The following is a 17,424-nucleotide window of genomic DNA, read 5'->3' on the forward strand; positions in this document are numbered from 1 at the left end:
GGGTTAAATAATGTAAAACATGAAAAGCACTTAGAACTCTGCCTGTGAAAAAGCATTTCGTGAATGTTAGCTGTTATTATTTCAATGTGCTTACTTTTTAAAGTGCTTCTCATGACATAATGGTATGTCAGTACAATTAAGAGTTCTGCAGTTGTACGTTTTGATAGAGCATAATTCCTGGTGCAGAGTTGGCATTCAATAATTTTGCTACATATGGGTGAAAAATGACTAAAGTATGCATGTGAAATATAACAATTATTAATATTTATAAATTAAGAAAATATGTTGACTAATACATCTTTTTGAAGACATTTCAATAGTTCAGGCTATTTTAATATATACTGACATACATAGAATTTTAGTAAAAATACATGAGTTTGCATTTGACGTTAATTCCCATCTTCAATCTTATTTTAAAATTTTGTGCATTCAATTTTTCAGAATTTGAAAAAAATAACAATTTTACCACTGTTCACTGTATTATGAATCTTATCCCTAATATGTTTTTCCCATGATCTTACCACTTGGATAATTAAGTCCAAAACAGATAGAAACGTTAAAGCTCATACTGCACAATGTGTTTTTTTCTTAGTATACCTACTACAGGAATAGCCATGAATCCTACAGTAGCAACCAAAGTTGGCTATTAACTTAAAAGTGGTCATATCCATTCTTCTTATGTCATTAATTTAAAGAATCAAAATCATAAAGTATAAAGGGACATAATTTGCTAAAATAGTTTTGAATTTTGTTATAAAATATATTAGACTTACTGAAAATTATAGAAAATACTGTCACAAATACTTGTGTTCTTGCTATCCAATTTTACCAAATTGTAACATTTTGCTATATTGGCTTCAGATTTTAAAAAAATATATATATATATTACAGGTACCCCTGAAGTCCTCTGAAACCATTCCCCTGTCTTCCTGAGATAACCACAAAATAGAGTTTAACGTCTATAATTCCCAAGCTGTCTTATGATATTAATGTTTGTCATACATATATATACAAGTAGACATAAATAATTTACAGTATTATTTCATGTAATTTTAACTTTATATCATGATAACTTACTATGGGTTTTCTTCTGCAAATTATTTGCTCAAGATTTTTTTTTAAGATTTATCTGTCTTGATAAATGAAGGTGTATTTCATTTAATTTAACTGCTGCTTAAATTTCATTGAATAAATATATCATAATGTATTTATTATATTATTAACACACTATTAGAAACAATGTTGCAATGAATGTTCTTTGACAAATTCCTTTTGTACATGTGGGAGAATTTCTCTAAAGTAGAAGTGGAATTAAGTCAAAGGGGAATTTTCTGGGTACTTGAGTGCATAAACTTCACTAGACATAGACAAATTTACCTAAAAAGTATATGTACAAATGTATACTTTCTGTCCACAGTCTATGAAAGTTCCTGTGTCTTTGAATCATTGCCTATACATTTCCCCAGAATTATTTGCACTTTATGCCGAATGACAAAATTGTCAAATCCTACTCTCTTGTTCTGTACATTCAGATAGGTTGGTTACAAATGAGAATAGTGCTGCTTCATTTCTTAAATTGGATTCAGTTCACAGTGGCTGAAATGTGAGGTCTTAGGAGACATGAGCTCAGTGGTTCTCAGTGGTTCTCAGTGGTTCTCAATCTTGAAAATACTTTAAATTTACCTAGATCATTTTTAAAATTCTGATGCTCAAGCCTCACCCCAGACCTGTTAAGTAAGACTCTCCTTGGGGGTGAAGGGCAGGGGGATGTGGGTGCCATGCTAGTTGCCCCACCTACAACCCTTGGAACTCAGATCCCAGAGTGATCCTAATATGCAGTCAATGTTGGAAATTATTGCCCTTGTGTATGTCTGATAAGAAAGAGAATAAAGCCAGAGGGAGAAAAAAAGATACTTGGCAGTAGACACAACTCTAAAAGTGAGTGGTGAACTGGAGCTTGATTCTTAATAGTTTTATCTAGAATGAATAAGTAAATTAGCATCTGGGGAACAGTAGTAGGTATTCCAGAATTTGGCAATGCTTGAGACCAGGAATATAACAAGAGTTAGTCTGCCGACAGTTGAGAATAGAACTACAGGTCCAGGGTCAGGAAGCAGTACCTTTAGGGTAAGGCAGTTTATGAAGTCCAGGCACGTGAATGGACCCCAAACAAGTAGATTTTTTTTCTAGGCAGAAAATTTGGAAAAAGCCAGTGAGTGCTAGAGAAAAGCTTTGTCTATGTGGGCACCATTGGCTCATAGCAAATGGCAATAATTCCAACCCTATTAGCTGGTTGATGCCAGTTATAAATGTTTGGTCAGACTTAATTAGAATAAGTTTTGAAAATAAGTTATGCTTAAACGTGTAAGGTATAAGCTTCTAACTGGTGATCAGAGGGCATGGAAGAGTCAAGGATAAACTGAAATGCCCCAAGTTATAATGAATGAGGAAAAGTTTTGATTTGGTTCATCATTTGTAACATAAGCTATTGACATAAACCAAGAATTTGTATTTAATTAAGATTATTTCGTAACTAGATTAAGTATTCTACTTTACCAAGAGTGTCCAAATCTACTATAAATATAAGGTAACACGGGCTTCCCTGGTGGCGCAGTGGTTGAGAGTCCGCCTACCGATGCAGGGGACACGGGTTCGTGCCCCGGTCCGGGAGGATCCCACATGCCGCGAAGCGGCTGGGCCAGTGAGCCATGGCCGCTGAGCCTGCACGTCCGGAGCCTGTGCTCCGCAACGGGAGAGGCCGCAACAGTGAGAGGCCCGCGTACCGCAAAATAAATAAATAAATAAATAAGGTAACAAATGTTCATGGAATCTCAGCTATAGCAACAGCCATTTTTCATCCTTTCCTCAGTCAGTACAGTTATTTCAGTTTTCTATAGAAAAAAATGAATTGAAAGACCATTTGGCTTTGCTGACATGATCAATTGCAAAACTATTGGAAAGTTAAATATCAAATTATTTATAGGACATGAAGATATTGACGTTACTGTATAGTTCATGTAATTATCTCACACATTCAGGAGAGATTAAGATTTCTAAAATTGTATTCTAGTTAGAACACCTAAAAGCTTTTCTTTAAAAAAAAAATACCTTAGGGAAAGTAAAACTAAAGGCATCCAATATATTTTTAAATTGTCATTGTGCATTCAACTTAAAATACAGTTTAAGACATGAGTATGATGAGACGATTACAAGGTGATTCAAAACAAAATACCTTTAAAAGTCTGCATGCCCTTCAGGTTGACTGTGAAGTCATCGGTCAAGGTAAATAATCAGGGTAATTCTTTCTTTTTTTCCAATTCAGTGCTGAGTACAAGAGAAGGACTAAATATGTTCAGAAAAGTCTTAATCCTGAATGGAATCAAACAGTAATTTATAAAAATATCTCCATGGAACAGGTATGCAATGATTATTTTCTATATGACAGATTCAGGCTAATATAAAAATAGTGATGACAGAGTTATTGAAAGATTGTGATTCATATCAATTTTTCCATACAAACAAAAAAAAATATAGCCAGTAAAAGGAACTGGGTGCAGTTCGAAGATACAGTGAAAGAAAATGTGCACATTTTGACAAAACAGCTAAAAAATAAACAAAATGAATAAGACTAGTGGACATTTTCCACTGATTATTTCAAAATTAAATATTTCAATAGACTGGTCTCTATCATATTTTGAGGGAAAATATTTTCCAACTAGCTGTATTTTGACTTTCATAAACAAAGAAAAAATAAGATTCAGATGCACTGAAACGAATTACTCCTCCTGGCAACAATTTAGGGATCATCTCTTTTCTAAATTGAGGCTTCCTACGGATCTAGCATTGTGCAACTAAACTGTACGGAAGAAAGCATGAAGAAGACTAGTGTAAAGGATTGTCATAACAAATAGATGACTCTAAGCAGAATTGCATCAATGTGTTTCTGAAAATCTTCATGTCATAACTTTGTATCAATAATAGAAAATAACTGATGGTTTATAAAGATGAATTCAGAGAGAAAAGAATACAAATAGAATAGGAAGAAAACATCCATGAAAACAATTTACAAATGAGTTGTCTTTTAAAATGTGGTTTCTAATTTATCCTTTGGAAGATTTCTAATTTGACTATGAAATTGAAGCTGGATATAAATTATAATCTGGGTTCTTGAATTTAAAATCAGTTAAATTTCACCTGCAGAAATAAGACAGTGCTACTAATGTGTTTTGGCAATTTACTGAAACAAAAAACTATAATCCAAATACTTTGAATAACCTAGACATTTTTGCAACCTATGAATTTCATGTATTTAAAGAGTGTATGTAGATTCTGCTTGGTACTTTTAATAATGGGCAGGGGTAGAATAACAGGAAATAAGTAAAAATCACCCTTTTTTTTTGCAAAATAGTGAGGTATCTTATGATCAAATACTTGGTTGGACCACAAAATGATTGACAGTTTACATAATATTGAATGTAAGTATACAGTTTTATATAAACTTAAAGTATTTTTACATAAGCGGAAAGAGTTCAAGGAATGAAAATATAAATGAGTCTATTATATGAGTATGATGAAAATTTATGATGAGAAATGAGGTTAATGACATTCTGATTTGAACTGTAGCTCAAGAAGAAAACACTGGAGGTGACAGTCTGGGATTATGATAGATTTTCTTCCAATGATTTTCTTGGTGAGGTGAGCCTATGGTTTCCTTTTTTTATTTGCTTCATTATAAACCATCAATTAAATCTTTATGGAAAGCATATTTCTTAAGTGTATAAGATAACTGTTTCTGGATAAAATTCTTTGGTGGATAGAATTTATTTATGAATGACTCTTTGAATAGATGAATAGCAACTGGAGAAATAATTTTCACTTTACCACTTGATGTACTTTATAATTAATTTGCAAGATGAAATATTAATTGTTTTGATTGAAAGTTATATAATCGTGCTGTGAATCCAAATGATTATGTAAAAGATTTGAGATAAATTTATTGTAATATAAAATGAGCTGGATTTTTTTCAAATGCATTTTCAGGTTATTTAATTGCTATTCCTCATTGCACGTATGAATGACTTGATATGACATTTTACATTCTTATTTCTTTTAAGTGTCCCACAAAAAAATCTCAAAATATTTTAAGAAGCAAAACTAGAAGTAGGAGAAAACAGTAAAAACAATTTTTATAAATTCACAAGGAGTGTAACCTAATTATGAAATGTGTGGCAGGATGGTCAGATTCTGTGATATTTTTCATCTATCATATTCCAAAAATACATATTTTGTTTAGTGATTTTTGCTTAAAGCAGAAGTGATGAATTAATGTTAAAAAAATAAATCTCCAAAAATATATAACACCTAGAAAATACAATATCCTTTTGATAGAGACAATAGAAAACAGTTGAGTAGTCTAGGTGACATGAGGTCTTGTTTGGTTCCTACACTCTGTACCTCTTTCCCATCAAAACTAGATCATTTGAACTTCACCTGCAGGCTCCATGCGGTATAGCCACTTGGACTAATCTTGGTCTTAGGCAGGACTACTCTAGAGTATGGTTATATCTGATTTATTGTCCTATTTCAAAAAGCTGATTTATTGAAGTCCTTATAATTTATTGTTCTCATGAACCTAAAGCATATATCCATTGTGCGGTTTGATTTTTTAATATCTGCTCAAATTTAAGATGCCAACTACTGTAAAATGCACCATTTTTTATGTACCACTAAGAAAGAAAACATGTTGCCAATTAAACCATGACACAGCGCTTTCTTATTGTAAACTGTTGGTAATATCTCTGTTTCAAATGTGAACTAAAGTATGTTTTAAAATAGAGGGAATAAGTTAGTAATTGAAAATTAGCCATTCTTTTTCATTTTTTTCCCTCTTGTAACTAAAATCAAACAATCTGTAAAAAAAACACTAGCCCAGTTTAAGAATATAACGTGTCCATTTAACAAAAGAAGACTTTATTTCATAAAGAGATTGACTTGTGACTCTACCTTTTTGCATCATCTCCAAATAATTTAATTAATAGTCAGATGTCATACAGTTCGATTTAAGCAAACGTTTATACAGCGTCTGATATGCACAAGACATTCTCAGTATCATGGGTGAAGAAAAATGAGGAAGACCTCATCATCCTAAAGGTTATACTATATCCTTTGACTTATGTCCTTGAATAAATTTCAGATCACAGAAAAAAACAACAAACGAATTACAGCTTAATCCATACATTTTATTCACTTATTGCACTTTTTTTGAGGTATTGATTGATTTATCTAGCACATCTCACCTCGATAACATGCCTAGGTGATATCCTGTCAAAGAACAAACTGAAAGCATTGATCATGGCAAGTCCCGTTCCAGTCAAAGCAGCCAGCAGTCCCCAAAGCTGTCTGTCATCAAAAGTAGAAGCCATGGTATCTTCCCTGACCTATCCAAGGGTAGGAGATATTTCAAGTAGAAAAAAACTTTTGTCTGTTTGTTCACTCAGTATCTTCTTGAATATGAGTGCCTGTATATTTAATATCTTTTGAAAAGTATTATATTGGGAAATATTTAATATAATATCATGCAAAGATAATGGATATGGAATCAGGAGAAATGGGCTTTAGTCTCAGATCAGCTCATAATTAGGTTGATGCCTTTGTGATCTTCACCTCTCTGGTTCTCTGTTTTTCAACCTATAAAATGGAGGAGGTTGGGTTATATGAGCTATTGGGTCTTTTTCAGCTCTCAAAATCTAGGTTAATATGATTTTATAAAATACATTGGGGTATTTCATAAAGAAAACATAAAAATCCTCAACAGTTCATTGACTAGACATAATCATCATTACCATTTATGCATGTTTCTTCTGTTTAAATCCCTATTTTTTCATATGCATATTCTTACTCATAAATCATATCTGTAATATATGGACAAAACGGTTTTGCATTCTGCTTTTTAATTATATCAAAAACATTTTCCTCATGTCATCAAAACAATTGGTATGCTGAAAATTACTTAAACCTTTCCTAAATGGTGCATTCAAACTAATTCTATGATTTTTTTTTTAACTACTATTATTATTTTTAAATTGCAGCATCGTACATTGGGTTTTGCAACATGCACAGCTTTCCCATTGGAATGAGCTTTTCCTTTGGGAGGTTCAATAACCAGTTATCCTACAACACAACAGTAATCTTCATCATAAAATGAGTTACTGCCTGTATGAGGGAACCATGTAGTATGTTTCCAGGATATGCTGAGCTATTTATAAATGTTAAATAAAAATTTTTATATTGGATCTGAGTATTCCTTCCTTTTCGCCAATTCTCAGGAAATACAGCAAATTGAAAAGTGGTTCTTTACAATTTGGATTGGAAATGCAAGTGTTCTAGGAGATGAAAAACTGAGGTCACGTCCAGGAGGCCACTGAGTTGATACAATAAGCCACTGACTACAATAAGTGCTGTAGATTACTTATGAGTTGTATAGATCATTTCTGGATTCCACTTAGCCAGATCAACTCTGCACTAATTAACATTCTGGAAGATGATTGGTATAAAGACCTCTCTCTCTATGACTACCACAGTAAATGTGTGATCTTATATATACATTCTCTAAAATCACCTGAGATGATGATATAATAGCCTCCACTTCCATGTATCCCAGTGACTCACACACCTTCCTCCAGGAATTTTACTTAAAACTCCTCCTGCGGCAGTGTCAGCCTATTGTTTCTTACCTGGTCTCTACTAGAATTAGCAGAGTTGCTTGGTGAAACTATAAGTTAATATATTCATTTATATGAGACTACTTAGAATGTATTCATTCCTCTTCTCAAACCTCTCTTCTCCAGATTATAATCCTCTTGCCTTTTCTCCCAAAAATTGTCTCCCAAATGTTGAATCACACAGCTGTATGGTGAGCAGTTGAATAAACGCGCCAAAAAAGAAACAGAATTAACATAAATCTTAGGTGGTTTCAAATTATGTGAGACCCAGCTTGACAGGAGGAACGCTGGAGCAACTTCAACTCATGTTTTACCCTTTTGTAACCAGACATGCAGGTTCCCACCATTGAGAAATCCCATAGTAGTCCCGGTAGCTCGAAATCCTCATCCAAAGGCCATCTCCGCTCTCATGGACCATCTCGCGGTCAAAGCAAAACCAGCGTCACTCAGACCCACCTGGAAGATGCAGGGGCTGCTATAGCCGCTGCCAAAGCCGCCGTGCAACAACTCCGCCTTCAACCAAGTAAAAGACGAAAAAAATTCCTCAGCATGGCAACTTAATGTTCATCTGTTGCCTTTCTTTCCTGCTGTCCTTCCCCATTTGCTTTGTTTTGTGCTTTCCCTGCTCCCTCTGTTCTCTGTCCCTTTGTGTAGGAACAGTATCGATACATAAATATGCTGTCTCTCATTTAGTTCTTTTTTGTTTTAATTTACATAGAACGAAATAAAACTGGCTGTTTCTCCTTTGTCTCCACCATCCATCCAACCTGGCTCATAGTATTTGGTAGCTGTGTCTGTGATGTGTGCAGGCAAAACTATGTTGTGTGTCCTTTTTGTGTGCACTTAAATATCCTTTAGAATACAGGAATTATAAGCACAAGTGGCTGCCAGTTTTCCGGGCATTACACCAAAAAAAGGCACACACATAAGCATTTTGAGCAGACTAGCAATGAGAGTCTCACCTCTGAAAAATACTAAAAAATTTTAGGCAGAAGAGTCATGTAACCAACAGTCAAGTTCTAGAACCTAGGGGAAATGGAAAAAACATTTTATGCTTAAATTTTTTAATAAATTATGCATGTGAAATAATGAAGCTTTCCGTGTGAGAAACTTTCTAGTCTTTTGGAAAAAAAATCTAAAGAAAATAATGTTTCTTATATTCTCAAAAAAGTATGTAGTATTAATATATGTCTGAGCATATTCAGTGAGGCCATGTTACCTCATTAAGGAGCACAGTGGGGTCCATTCTGTTGGATCACACTTTGTATATGATACAAGAGAATTTATAGGGTTATTCTTTTTTCTAACCATTGGAAATCCTTTGGAAGTCACGATATCAATTAAAGCATAACAATTCACCCATCTTAACTGCTGTAATTTCAAATGATAGAATTATATAAGAACTTAATGAGTATAGAGACTTTAATAATGTAGGGGCACTGTTACTTCCAAGAGGCATCAGGCAAACAACGGAGATAGATGAATGTTCTCTCAATCTCTCAAAGTCATCATTTCCAAAGAAACAGCCAGTTTTAACCCCCTTTAGTGCTGTGCATGTTGTGTCATTTTGGCATTTGAAAACACAACTTACTTCAATAGAGCAAAAGATCACTTCTGTTTGCATGAATAACATTCAAGCTGGTTCCATCTAAGGATACATACTCTGGGTTTCCATTTCACCCACAGCAGCACATAAAAGCGGTCAGTCTAATCATGCCAGGAAGCAGCACAGACACAGCATAGCAGGAGTCCTCCCCATTCAAAGAACTCAGTCTGATAATCTGCCTCCACCAGCTAATGGCAACCAAGACCAAAGCCAGCTAGCCCTCAAGAAGGTGATGTCTGATGGACCAGTCAAGCCTGGAGGTGAGCAGAAATGCACTATTCAAAGCACACAGCAAGAACATCCCTCAAATTTAAAGCCCTCATCTTTTAATTTTTAGAGATTGTCTAATAAAGAATGTTTATCCACTTTTTAATGTGCTTTTGTGGGCATGGCATTTCAGGACTTCATCATCACTGTGTAAGTCCCAAGATCAGTCCCATAATGTATTGACTGCAGTGATTTGTATTTTTCTATGCACTGGGCATCTTTTGACTTTTGTTGGGAAATAGATTAACAGTATTCATATTGCAGAATGGAACACGTGCTTCTAACCTAATCTGTTCAAGCATGACTATAAATATATTGCACTATGATAAAAGTTTAAACTACTCACAATTCAAGTTAGCATACCAGTTGGAATGTAGATCAGTTTTTGTTGAATATTATTTCAAGTGTAACTTCAAAAAAAAATTCAGTGGATTTTGGAACTTCTCAGAGAAGGTAAAGGAAAAAAATGTTAATGCACTCATTCACATTTACATGGTGAAAGTTCTTTCTTGACCCTATGAACACATTTTTTCCACTCATGTTTCCGTAGTTGTCAAGTGTATCAGATGTGTTGGGCATGTGAATATCCAAGTGCCTGTGTAATAAAGTATCTTTATTTCATTCATAAACCACTGGGTTCTGATCCATTGTTATATGATGCAGCTTAAAATGAGTGTCAGTTTTTGCTTTCTCATTTGATTCCTTGCAATAGAGAATTTAAGGTTACTGCTTCATTGCTAGCGTGAGCTATAATGATAGAATATTGAGTTGCAGGACAAAGTTTCATGTCGGAAACATAAGATGGATGGGGAATTATTACCAAAGAAAAGTACCAGAGCTTACATAAACATGTCAATAAATAATGGGGTTGGGCTACTCTAGGCAATGCTTCCACTCTTCCTTTCTTGCACATCTGATCTACTTCACAATCTTCTCAGCTTACTGGATAGAGGAAGACAATTCCAATGAGTCTTGCTCCGGACAGGCACCTAGACTTGATTCTGTGGCTTTGTTAGGAAGGAAATCTAGTTAATATCTGTCCCTAACTTGACACCAACAATTTGTGGAATTTTCCCCAAGAAAGAATGCCACTCACTGCCAGTGACAGGGATCAAACCAGGGTGATTATAAAATCATCTTCATTGTAATTCAAATTTAAATTTAATTGATTTAAAAACATATATCAAAGAAAGGATTAAAAAAAACGATAGCAGTGTTTGCCCCCTTAAGTCCCTTCCAGCCCGAAAACACTTAATTCTATGATCCTGTACTTTCCACAAAACTAAAATTAAGACTTGTACTTTCCTATTGCATTTCTCTGTATTCTCAGAAAATTTTAAAATTTAATATGCTTTTGTCCCAACTAATCAGATATTCAGGAGCAATTGAGGATGTATGTGGCAGTACAAAGGGCAAACCACTGTCATGTTCCTTGAATTAGCAGGCAATTAAGGAAACAGCTTAAATATTAAGATAATTGTGGATATGCATTTACTGAGCCCAGTTTATAGACTATCACCAAAGCAGTTTCCCTTTTCTAGTTAGCCTTACTAGTACTGTCCAAGAGTACTTAAAATTCCACCTCTCACCTTTTTTTCCATCAAATAAGTTCAGTTGATTTCTTACTTCATTTTCTTACTGCAAATATTTCATAATTGTGAATGTCATAGTAGTCAAATGCTTCTCTTATTTCACTCTATTTTTAATTATCATGATTTAAGTATTCCTATGATACTTTGAGATTTCCTAGGTGTGGGTCTTAAAATTTGCAGCAAAATGCATTTAACTCCCTTTCTTTGAATAATGCTCTAATGGATACTCTTATACATTTAGAATAGTTCTTCACATTGTGCAAAGTGTTTCATCACCCATTTTCTCATTTTGTCACACCTAGTGGATGAAGGATTCGTTGCAGATATTTTCATTTTTGCTTTCTGAGTGAGCCATCAGAGAGTCGGGGTGTGTGGGTGGCGGCATGACTGATGAAGAACACATAGGTGGAAATTGTCAGAATCGGCAATCTAACCCTTGTTTATGACTGCACCTAATAAGCCTTTGCTTTTGAAATACATTGGCTCCTGAAATACAAACTCTCCTGATTTCACTAAAAACAATTGTCATTTATTTATTTGCTATTTGCACTCCAGTCCTTACAAATGATTAGAGGTTGCTAGAAATTATGGCAGAATACGATTTAGACTTGGTCTACCTACTTGATCCTCTTTTCTGAAGGCTGATAATTAAGCTGCCACAAACCAGGGAAGTAAAACCCTCCCACTGCACAAGCCAAGTGCAGCAGTAAGGAGGCTCTGTAGAGGAGGCTGTGTGTACATCTGCAGTCATTTCTATCAAGGGTGACGAAATTGTCCCTAAAGAGCTTTTCATATATATATGAAAAGCTTGTACTTTTCATATATATATATATATATATATATATATATTTTTTTTTTTTTTTTTGGCGAGCTTTTCAGCAGATTTCTGCTTGAAGTAGAAGAAAATATGGGTCAGGTGAGAATAATGGAGTAAGCCAGGAGGAACTTTTTCTCTCCCTCCAGGGTTTAGTTGCGTGCTAGGGAACCTGAAGGGAAGGATTTAGACAGTTTGTGCCAAATCATCCTGATACCTAAACAACTCTCTGTTTGTATTTAGAAATCCCTGGAAATGTTTTTTTCCAAGCCAGTTGGTTTGGTGGAATATAGGCCCGGCTGTTTTAGAAGGTAACGCCAACCAGGGAAAAGAGTTTCAAAATAGGTTGTTTTTTAAAACCATACCCAGACTAAAACAAATTGAAGTGTTTTTAAAACCTTGAAAATTAATTTAGTTGCTCTGGATATATTACATTTTATATATATATTAAGGGCATTTTAAAATTCCTGAGCTGTTTTTGTTTGATGCTGAGATTTTAGGTAAGCTTTAAGTTTAGAAACACTCATACAGGATGGATAGAAGTATCCCTCCACCCTGGACAATAAGATGAGAGCTTGGAGAGGTTAGTAAGAAGATCAATCATTGACTGAAGGCCCCTTGTTGTGGCCGAATTGTAGGAGAAGGTCCTGAAGCTACTTCCACAGACCGCTGCTGGAAACTCCACTTTCCGTAAGGCTCCTTTGCAGCACCTGTCAAAAGAGTTTCCTATCCATATTGCCGTGGTGAACTCTGACTAAGCCATCTCTCTGTGAGAGCTGCTGTCTTGGGCAAGTGGTATGGGTGGCTGGGTTGGGAAACAGGGCGGGCACTGGGAGTGGAGAGAAATGTTGGTTACAAAGGCAGTAGCTGATCAGTGGTCCATTCTGTTCTGACCCGAAGCAGATGGTCACTTTTGATCAGAAGGAATTTGGTGTTCTCTGTTTCTGGAAAGGAGAGGGTTCAAAAGGGAAAGAAATCAGAATGAGATCATTTGGAGGTGAAGTCTTCTGGAATGTGTGTAAGAGGTTAATAGAAACAGACTTAACATTCCTCGTTTCAATGTGTTTGTGCAAAGAAAAGAAAGGCAGCAGAGAAAAGCTTTAAAAAGGAAACTTTGGGTAGTTTAAAATAAAAAGAAAACAAACTGTAATGATGTGAACACAGCAAATAGCCAGCAAAAATCTGAGAGAATCAAATTGGATTTCAGCTGTCAAAGTTTTCTGCCTATTTCTCTGGGGGCAAGGGTTGTATTTCTTGGTTGTCTGTGAAAATCAAAGTGTTCTTCTAAAGTTTTGGGTTTTTAAGCGTTTCCATATTTTCTTAGAAGATTGGTTATGCATTTTAAAATCTTTCTATAGTCATTTAACATTCATTGCCAGAAATATCTCTGCTACACATGCGGAGGCACAGACAGTAAATATATAGCTCTGAACATACGATACTGTCTCTTGTTTATGCACCTTCCTTCCCAAAGGTGAATTCACTGACGTATCATCAGTGGATACTTTTGTTCTTTTCTAGTAGTAGCCATGAGTGTGTCAAGCCATCCACGTAAAGAATTACTGGTTCATACTGAGGACTTCTATGTGCATTTCATCTGACATGAATAGCAGGACCAACTGGCCTATCTAAGTATCAAACTTGGCTTCAGTATTGCTGTGCCTTTGTCACGTGATCTAACTATGGGCCTATATGATTGAGCGGGACTATTAATACATGATCCAAGAAGAGAAAGGCCTAATTTTTAACATGTCAAAGTCCCTTAAATGCTATTTATGACATGTCTTTAGCAAAGTTAAACTTACTTTTTTGATTTCAAATTATTTTATTTTAGGTGTAAACAAATTTATTTTCAAAAAGTTAATTTACCAAATTACCAGCAGAGAGCAGGACCCAGAGCAAATGAGACAGACAAGTAAACGCTGATGGAGGAAAGAAATGAGAAGCATGGAGCACGAGAAGGCTGATGGGGACGCAGTGCGGGACCATGGACAGAGGGTACAATCTGAGCTTGGGGCTGGGAACGTTATCACCTGGGCAGGAAGGATCCTGGAACTGGGTGAAATGCCACCTGGGGAGAGGTGGAGTAATGCCAAAGGCTAGTAGGTAGCTACTTAAAAACATTGCCTAATTCCAGATATCTATCCATGAATTACTTGATTTTCTTCCCACTTTTCATCCGAATGTACTACATTATGTAAAATCATGATATTTTACCCATTCTCTGTTGTGCAAGATAATCTTCGGGAGGGAGGGGGACATACGGGGATGGGATAGGATGAAAGGAATCTTTATGTATAATGAGTCAGAGTGTGAAAAATAGCCGTTTTTATTTTATTACTTTGTTGAGTCTGTAAATATATATTTTAATCATTGAGGTGACCAAAAAAACTTTCGGATTTCAAGTGAAAACATTTCAGCAATATTTTGATTGGGGTATTATGGTTTTCAGATGTATAAAGAGAAATAATGTAGATAGAACCGTAGCTTTATACCTCAATGTGTTTTAAAATACTGAAAGATAAAATTAATTAAATGATCATTTGAACAGAAACTAATCAAAATATTAATATTACAAATCAAACAAGAACAGATAAGTTTTTAAGAAGAAAATGCTTGATGAAAATCAGGAGGTAGGAATTCCCTGGTGTTCCAGTGGTTATGACTCCACACTCTCACTGCCAAGGGCCCGGGTTCAATCCCTGGTTGGGAAACTAAGATCCCACAAGCCTCAAAGTGCGGACAAAAAAAAAAAAAAAATTAAAACAAAAAGAAAAAGTCAGGAGGTAGGTCCCTATTTCTAAACATAAGAAAGACAATGAAATAAAATTTCTACTTCTACTTTATTTGTTCTTAAAAGAACACAGAAGCAAAATCTACTTTTCCTCATTAAGACATTTGAAACTAAAAACCACATTATTTTAAGTTCTATAGGTCACATTATTTTTTTCAGAGATCTTATAGCTTTTATTTTTATTTAAAAATTGTTTTTGAAGTATAGTTGATTTACAATGCTGTGTTAGTTTCTGGTATACAGCAAAGTGATTCAGTTATACATATAGGTCACATTATATTTTTATCTGACTCTTTAGGTAAAATGAGGTCGGAGTCTAGAGAGAGAAAATGTAATTTTTATACTACACAATTCAAATTTCTTTCTATATGGATATATATATACTTTCTATATATACTTTTAGTTTTCTGTAAAGCATTCTCATTGCTACTGACGTTTTTAAAGTAAATAACTACTTTGGCTCCATCCAACTATTAATGTACAAGAAAATTGAAGAGACTTAATGTAGAGAAAAGCCGTTTGGGAAAGAATTTGCATTGTTTTATGCCTGCCAAATTTCATTATCTGCTCTGGATTTCTGTGTAATATAGTTTTTTGTGGGGTTTTTTAGGCAAAATTAGAGCAGACAAGCAAATTTTTATGATACATATAATATTTAACTCAGACCTTATAATTCTAGAGTTGTGAAGTTCTGGGTGAAAGAAATTCTGAAGAAGCTTAGAGAAATTAAAAGGGTGATGATAATAATAATAAATCTTTCCAAGTAAGGCATTAGAACTTGATTTTTTTAGTGCAGAAAATAAAAAATAAAAGACAGCATAGAATGATTGTCATGTATATACTGGTTTAAGATGATTGTCAAAAAAAGCTGGTGCTAATTGTTTCTTTTTTTTTTTTTTCATTTTCACAGTTCATACCTCATTTTCATCACTGTAGATGTAGACCAGTAATTCTCAAAATGTGTCCATTGATCCCTAGGTGTCCCAGAGATCTTTGCAGGACTCTACAAGGTCAAAAAATTCTTAAGACTCTTAAGATGTTATTTTCCTTTTTTACTCTCATTCCTTCCTTAGTGTGCAGTGGACTTTTCCGACATTTCCATGAGATGTCATGACATCATTGCTTTGATGACTAATGGAATATGTATTTGTCAACTGCTTATGTTAAATTTTTCTTAATTTTGAATATGATAAATATTGATAGATATAACTCACATAAAGTGAAGTTCTTTAAGAAATTCAACAGTATTTAAGACTGGAAAAGGGGTCTTGAGACCAAAATATTGAAGAGTCACTGATTTATACCTGAGCACAATCGTAATTTTTCCAGTAGTCAATGATGTTGGATAATTAGAAATTTCTTATAAGATATAATTATCATATTTACCTCTAAATTTTCTATGCCTTTTATATCTTGTATTGCATTTTGGAACCCCTACTTTCTTTTCTTATTTAATGTTAATTTATAATTTAAGATTGAGAAATGATTTTTCATTTTATATTCTTATTTTAAATATTTTATTGGGCATGATTTTGATTAAGTTATGATTATATGTCCAATTTCATTATTTACATTTGCAGTTTGACTGGTAAGTTGTCTATCAACTTTAATCAAGTTGTTCCTAGCCTAAGGTAGAATGAGAGGGAGTATTATAAAGGTAGAACACATTTTATTTGTGTCCTTATTTTGGTGATAAAATTTATTGGAAAAACATTTATAAATTATTTGTTTCTTTAATCTTCTATTGTATTATCTATATTAGTGGTCCTATACATTGCAAATTCATTGTTGGCATAAATAACAATAGAAACTCTGAAGATCATCCCTTTGATTCAAATTTGAGGAAATGTTGTTTTCTTACCTCTTACCTAATCCTTGATCCTTAATTCCAAACATATAATTTATTGTGGTTTTAAATAATTAAAGCTAAAAAGGAAATTCTGAAAATATGTATTTATCATTTATAGAAAATATTATCTGAATTACCCATATTAGTTGCTCATCATTTATTCACATTCATACACACATTTTGTTTGTTTGTTTTGTTTTGTTTTACACATTTTTTTTAATGAATAGTATATTTTAGAAATTCTTCAAAGTGTTAGTGGTTCTTCAGTGGACACAATAGACAAAAATCACTGTCCCCATAAATCTCCCATCCTAGTAATATTTATCGAATAACTGATTAAAGATATGTGGGAAAAATTTGAAGAATGACAAAAGCATGAGTTTTGTCTGTCTTCAACTGAAATTGAAGTAGAACATTGCAGTTAGTCATTGACTTAAGTTTATATGCACAGACACCATCATGTTTAGAAATATTTGAAAATAGAATTATTTTGTTATTTGTTCTGGTATGGTACTCTCTCATAATCTTTACAGTTCACTGGGATATAACCAAGTATAGGAGGAGAGAAAGTGTTTGAAAATGATCTATTTGGAGAAGGTAGGAATATTAATGAAATTAATTAGAGATGTTGGATTCCATGGGACTGGACACGTGTTTACCAAATGATTGTCCAAATTCCTCTTTACTTTATGGCCATTGACTACATTTGAATGATATGAAAAATAATACTCAGTGTTTGTTGTAGCGTTAGCCATGTAAATCAGTATGCTATTATTAATTT

The 17,424-nt window shown here is 34.0% G+C and overlaps 1 pseudogene; it reads left to right on the top strand.

Annotated features, from left to right (window-relative positions):
• LOC136142056 (protein piccolo-like) overlaps window positions 1-8,282 on the top strand; it is a 31,262-nt pseudogene extending 22,980 nt beyond the window's left edge.
• The last annotated feature ends 9,142 nt before the right edge of the window (window positions 8,283-17,424 follow it).

This window comes from Phocoena phocoena, chromosome 1 (genome assembly GCF_963924675.1).
Source record: "Phocoena phocoena chromosome 1, mPhoPho1.1, whole genome shotgun sequence".
NCBI lineage: Eukaryota > Metazoa > Chordata > Mammalia > Artiodactyla > Phocoenidae > Phocoena > Phocoena phocoena.